The sequence below is a fragment of the Mobula hypostoma genome, chromosome 2, assembly GCF_963921235.1.
Source record: "Mobula hypostoma chromosome 2, sMobHyp1.1, whole genome shotgun sequence".
NCBI lineage: Eukaryota > Metazoa > Chordata > Chondrichthyes > Myliobatiformes > Myliobatidae > Mobula > Mobula hypostoma.
Genome location: NC_086098.1, coordinates 229,116,886 through 229,122,885, shown reverse-complemented (window position 1 = coordinate 229,122,885; position 6,000 = coordinate 229,116,886). Strand labels below are relative to the sequence as shown.

At 42.1% G+C, this 6,000-nt stretch overlaps 1 protein-coding gene across 3 annotated transcripts in view; it reads left to right on the top strand.

The window, feature by feature from the left end:
* The first annotated feature begins 227 nt into the window (after nucleotides 1-227).
* The window catches only part of LOC134342919 (AP-1 complex subunit gamma-1-like), a 137,484-nt gene continuing 131,711 nt past the window's right edge, over nucleotides 228-6,000 (top strand). For 2 of the 3 annotated variants that reach the window (XM_063041617.1, XM_063041620.1), the window contains exon 1: nucleotides 228-315. The gene's annotated coding sequence lies outside the window, so the exon portion shown is untranslated. The remainder of the gene's footprint in view (nucleotides 316-6,000) is intronic. The other variant, XM_063041618.1, reaches the window with a different exon arrangement.

Here is a 6,000-nt window from a genome sequence, read left to right as displayed (position 1 = left end):
TTTCACTTGCAGCTACAGAAATCCCCGGGGTTCTTGGACCGTTACGGTTATGCAGTGACGACTACTATACTGCGAGCCGAAGGGCTGAGGAAACTTCAACATCCAGGATCCACCGCATCCAGCTGCGTGGAGAGATGCTTCAGGGAGTTGAAGTCCACCCCAGCTCAACTGGGACAGGTGCACTACAACTCCCAGAATGCCAAGAGGTCTTGCTGCGTAGGCGCGTTAAGGCCTTTTCTGACTTCAAACGGCCGCCATCTTTCGGCTTAGCGAGGGATAACGGGGAGGTTGTGTCGGTTGCCCTGGCAGGTTATGGTGAGTAACGGGGCGGTGGACAGCCCTTTGCACCGTCGCTGAATGGCTGAGGTAGTAGTGGGTGACGGAGGGGTAGGGTGCTGGGTGAGGCGGCGGATGGAGGGTGAGGGGTGATGGAAGAGCTGTGTCCATTCTCCTGTGACAGGTGCACAGGCAGCGTACCGCTGCAGCGGGCCTCTCACCTCGGTTCAACCATCAACCCTCCTTTTAGCGGACCTCTCACACCCACCTCTATCTGTAGTGGGCCTCTCTTCCGCTCTCCCCCAACGCCGCCGTCCCTGCTGCTGGCCTCTGACCCGGTCCTCCACAGCCCACACCCCCAGGCCCCCTACTGCGGCAGGCCTCTCACCTGGGTGCTGGCATCCCACACACCCATCCCTTCCTCCTCCCACCTGGTCTCTGACACCAAGGTACTCCCGGTGTCTGCGGCCCCGGGCACCCAGGCTTCCCCCCCACCCACATATCCCGACCATGGCGAAGGATGTCAGTCAAACAAAAACACACAGCCACTGGCGATGCCAGGCTTCAAGAAGGAGCGGAATAAAATTGTCTGGAAATACTGGGTTCATTGCAAATGTTCATGTGGTTTTCACTGAGTTTGTTTCATGGTACCAGCCACAGATTTTCGGGTTCCAGATACGTTTTAATTATTTTCCTGCTTGTCCATTGGTTTTGTCCAAAGCACTTTTTGCCCCCTTTGTACTTCCGTACCTTGACTCACAAGTAATGTTGTTTGTTGCGGCATAGGGGTGTTTGGCGTTGAGGATTCCTTGCATGCAATTTCAGGAGTATAAAGTCAGCATGTTTATTTAGTATCATATGTCCAATATTAACAGAAAAAAATCTAGAAGCAAAATATAATTACGACGCTAGAACTTCGAAATAAAACTTGAAAGTGCTAGAGTCATAGAGCATTACAAAACAGAAACAGGCCTTTCGGCCCACCTAGTTCATGCTGAACTGTAACTCTGCCTAGACCTATGGACCCACACCTGGACCATAGCACTACATAACTCCCATACATGTACTTACCCAGAACAAAATACAAAATGCTGGAGGAGCACAGAAGGCCAGTCAGTGTCTATGGAGGGCCCTTCACAAGGACTGGTGAATTCATGTACTTAACCAAAATTATCTTAAATGTTGCATTTGAACCCATATTCATCACTTCTTTTGGCAGCTTTGTCCACACTTGCACCACCTTCTGAGTGAAGAAGTTTTCCCCACAGGCTCCCCTTAAACATTTCACCTTTCGCCCTTAACTCTAAGTCTCACCCAGCTTCAGTGGAAAAAGCCTGCTTGCATTTACCCTATCTATACCCCTTGTAATTTTGTATACCACTATCAAATCTCCCCTCATTATCCTGCATTCCAGGGAAAAGAAACCACTAAACTATTCAACTTTTCCCAATTACTTTAGTTGCTGAAGTCCCAGCAACATTCTTGTAAATTTTATTTGTACACCTCAATCTTATTGATATGTTTCCAGTAGGTAGGTGAGCAGACTACACCCAATACTTAAAATTATGGCTCACCAATGTCTTGTACAAACTCAACAGCAAGCCAGGCAGCATCAGTGCAGAATGGAATGGTTAATGGTTTCAGGTCCTAGACTTTTCATCTGAAATATTTTATGTAGTAACAAAGTGTGTTGTACTGAAGAGAATGGTTTCTAATCTTGAATCTATTAAGTAACTAATGTTCTGTGTGGTGAAGCATGGTTTCAGTTCTGAAAAGAATTTGAAAAGGGGATATAATGTGTGGGTTGATGCTGTCCTATACTTGCAAAGTCCTAATGTCACAAACTTTTTGATACATCATTTTGATTCTCTAAAAAAAGTTAGAAAATTTTTGTTATTCGAAACAAATGAGGAAATGTTGGAAACACTTTGCAGCTCAGACAACATTGAGTGGAAAGAGGAACAGTTTAAGTTGGAAAACTGTCAATTTTGATGAAAGATCTTTGACCTGAAACATTAATTCTACGAATTTCTCTTGTGCTCCCTGAATTGCTGAATCCATCATTTTCTGGTTTTGTTTCATATTTCAAACATCTGTGTTTTTTATCTTTTGTTTCCTGTTTGTTACTTAGTAAACATAAAATTTAGATGCATCTACTTTTGTAGAAAGCCTGGTTTTGAATTTCCCAAACAATAGAAGGCCCTAAGAGAAGAGTACATTTATCCAGCCATGCCACTTCAAATGAGGCATCTTAACAGATGTGTGTGCACGCGCATGTGTACATACATACATTGGTAGCATAGCAGTTAACACGATGCTCTTGCAGCTTGGGGTGTTCTGGAGTTTAAAGTTCATTTCCAGCACTGTAAGGAATCTCTGTACGTTCTCCCCATGGAATGCCTGGATTTTCCCTGGGTGCTCCGGTTTCCTCCCACATTCCAAAGACATACCGGGTAGGTTAATTAATTATTTTAAATTGTTCTGTGATTAGGTTAGAGTTAATCAGGGTTGTCTGGTTGCTGTGACCATGCGTCTTGAAGGACCTATTCCGAGCTGTATCTTGTATCACTAAATAAAAATAAAATAGAACAAAATGTGTGTGTGTGTATATGTATATATACCATACACTCATAAGGGTCCAAGTTATTGCCTTATCATTCAGACACTCACACCATTGTGCTGTTCCCTACCTCCCCCATCTCAGGGTCAATGATAAAGTCTTTAGTATTTCCAGGGAGAGATCAATGCACGACAGTGGATTCCCATTAATCAGGGTAGCCACTTGTTTGGGACAACTCTTAAAGAACTAAAACTAAATTGAGAAACTATCTGGGATTCCCTTTGTTTATTTGGGACGCTATGCCACTTAATTGGGGCAGGAGACTTGCTGCACAGTTTCTCTCTAGTGTCAGTTGGGTGCATTTGTGTGGTTCTTAGCACTATACCATGCTTTGAGCAAGCAGTTTTTAAATAGCATCAGTTGCTTGTGTTCAAAAAGCAGTGATTTTTGTCACTGGTGGTTGGTGTGAAATAAGTGTTAAGACATTGTTTTGCTCGCCAATGTTTCAAGCATTCAGGCTTGGTGATGCCAGAAATGGTCGGCAGTGAAAATGAAACAATTTCGTTACTTTGAGTTAGAAATTACGAATGTATTGACAATCATCATGAATGTTACAATGAAAATGAAGATTTGGAGGATGTAATCTTTAAAAGCATTGTATGAAGGCAGTCCTTTATCTGCACTTGGTGTCTATGCTGATTTTGTTCATTGACAGTCAGTCGAAAGAAGTAGGCAGATGAACTCCTCTGTCAATAGCTATTAGGAACTAATGCACAGTTTTATCGTATTGTAAAGATATTGGTTGTACTGCAATTTGTTCTGTATTTCATTTAATAGCATATGTTACTTAAAGCTTGCTTTTTTAAAATACCTTTTAACTATTTCCATGAAACTTCAGCTAATTGGGGCAGCTGCTTAATAGAGTTGGTGTCCAAATTAACTGGAATCCTGTGTGTGTGTGTGAGAGAGAGACACACACACACATATTAGATTGCTTTGTGTCACATGGTAGTACAAGAAGCATTATGTTAACTGTGTTGATACTTTATTTAGAATGTATGAATATTAGAAAATAGGAACGGAAATAAATGAAGGCGCCGGAGGAACTGAAACAGGCAGGATCTATGGAGGAAAATGGATCTTTCAAGAAAAAGATGGAAGAGAGATAGACAGTATAAAGATGTGCAGGAAAAAGGTGGAGCAAGGCCTGGCAAACAGATCTTTTGAGGAGTGATATGCAGATAGAGAAGGAATTATTTGATACTGTAGTAGAGACTGGGGGGGTAATAGATGGAGAAAATAAAAAGCTGCAGAGGATGGAATCTGATAAGAAAGCATGGAATCAACTAAGGGAGGTGCAGGGAGGAACAATGAGAAGAGGGACACAGTGGGATGGTCTCTCTCCCAATAGTTGCAGTCATCTCTGGGGATACAGTACTCTTATCTTTCACAGCAATTCTGTGGTTGCTGTTCCTCAGTGATACAATCTAAACCAGATTATCAGTTCTCACATGACTGTTAAATGGCACTCACAATATTATCTCTCCACAACTTTTCTGATACCACAACAATTATGTGATCTGTCCACCACAAAGCCATCCATTTAAAAAAAATTCCTTGTGTGTAAAGTTAAGAAACTACTAGGAAAGAAAATCATTATGGGTGTTATATACAGGCCTCTGAACAGTAGCTAGAATGCAGGATACAAATTATAACAGGAGAAAGAAAAGGCATGTAAAAAGGGCCATGTTAGAACAGCCATGGGGGATTTCAATATGCAGGTTCATTGGGAAAATCAGGTTGGTGCTACATCCTAAGAGATGAAATTTGTACAATGCCTATGAGATGGCTTTTTAGAGCAGCTTGTGGTTGAGCCCAGTAGGGGAAAGCAATTCTGGATTGAATGTTGTATAATGAACCAGATTTGATTTGAGAACTCAAGGTAAAGGAACCCTTAGGACACAGTGATCGTACTATGATAGAATTCAACCTGCAGTGTGATGGGGAAAAGATAAAGTCAGATGTATCAGTATTACAGTGAACTAGCAGGAATTATAGAAACATGAGAGAGGAGCTGGCCAAAGTTGATTGGAAGGGGACAGTGGCGGGGATGACAGCAGAACAGCAATGGCAAGAGTTTCTGAGGGCAGTTCGGAAGGCACAGGATTGATACATCGCAAAAATGAAGACGTTTTCAAATGGGAGGATGAGGCAACCGTGACTGACGAGGGAAATCAAAGACGGCATTGAAGGAAAAGAGAAGGCATATAATATAGCAAAAATTAGTGAGAAGTTAGAGAATTAGGAAAGCATTAAAAACCAACAGAGGCAACTAAAAGCCATAAGGAGAGAAAAGATGTATTATGAAGGTAAACTAGTCATTAATATAAGAGAACATACCAAATGTTTTTCCAGATATAAAAAGAGTAAAAGAGAGGTGAAAGCGGATATCACACTGCTGGAAAAGGACACTGGGGCGGTAGTAATGGGGGAACAAAAAAATGTAGACAAAGTATTTTGTGTTGGTCTTCACTGTGAAAATCATTACCAGTATGCCTGAAATTTGAGAGTGTCATGGGGCAGAAGTGAGTGTAGTTGTTATTTCTAAGGAGAAGGAAGCTGAAAGATTTGAAAGTAGGTAAGTCACCTGGACTAGATGAACTACACCTCAGGGTTCTGAAAGAGGTAGCTGAAGTTTTGTGGAGGCATTAGTAATAATCTTTCAAAAATAACTAGATTCTGGAAAATTGCAAATGTCACTCCACTCTTTAAGAAGGGAGGGAGGCAGAAGAAGTTATAGGCCGGTTAGCCTGACTTCAGTGTTTGGAAGATGTTGGTTGGAATCCATTATTAAGGATGAGGTTTTGGGATACTTGAAGGCACATGATAAGATAGGCCAAAGTCAGCATGGTTTCCCTTAAGGGGAAATCTTGCCTGACAAATCTGCTGGAATTCTTTGAAGAAATAACAAGCAGGATAGACAAAGGAGAGTCAATGGGTGCTATTTAATTGGATTTTCAGAAGGGCTTTGACAAGATGCCACACATGAGGCTGGTTAACAAGAGCCCAAGGTATTACAGGAAAGATGCTATCATGGATAGAAGATTGGCTGACTGGCAGGAGGCAAAGAGTGGGAATAAAGGAGGGCTTTTCTGGTTGGCTGC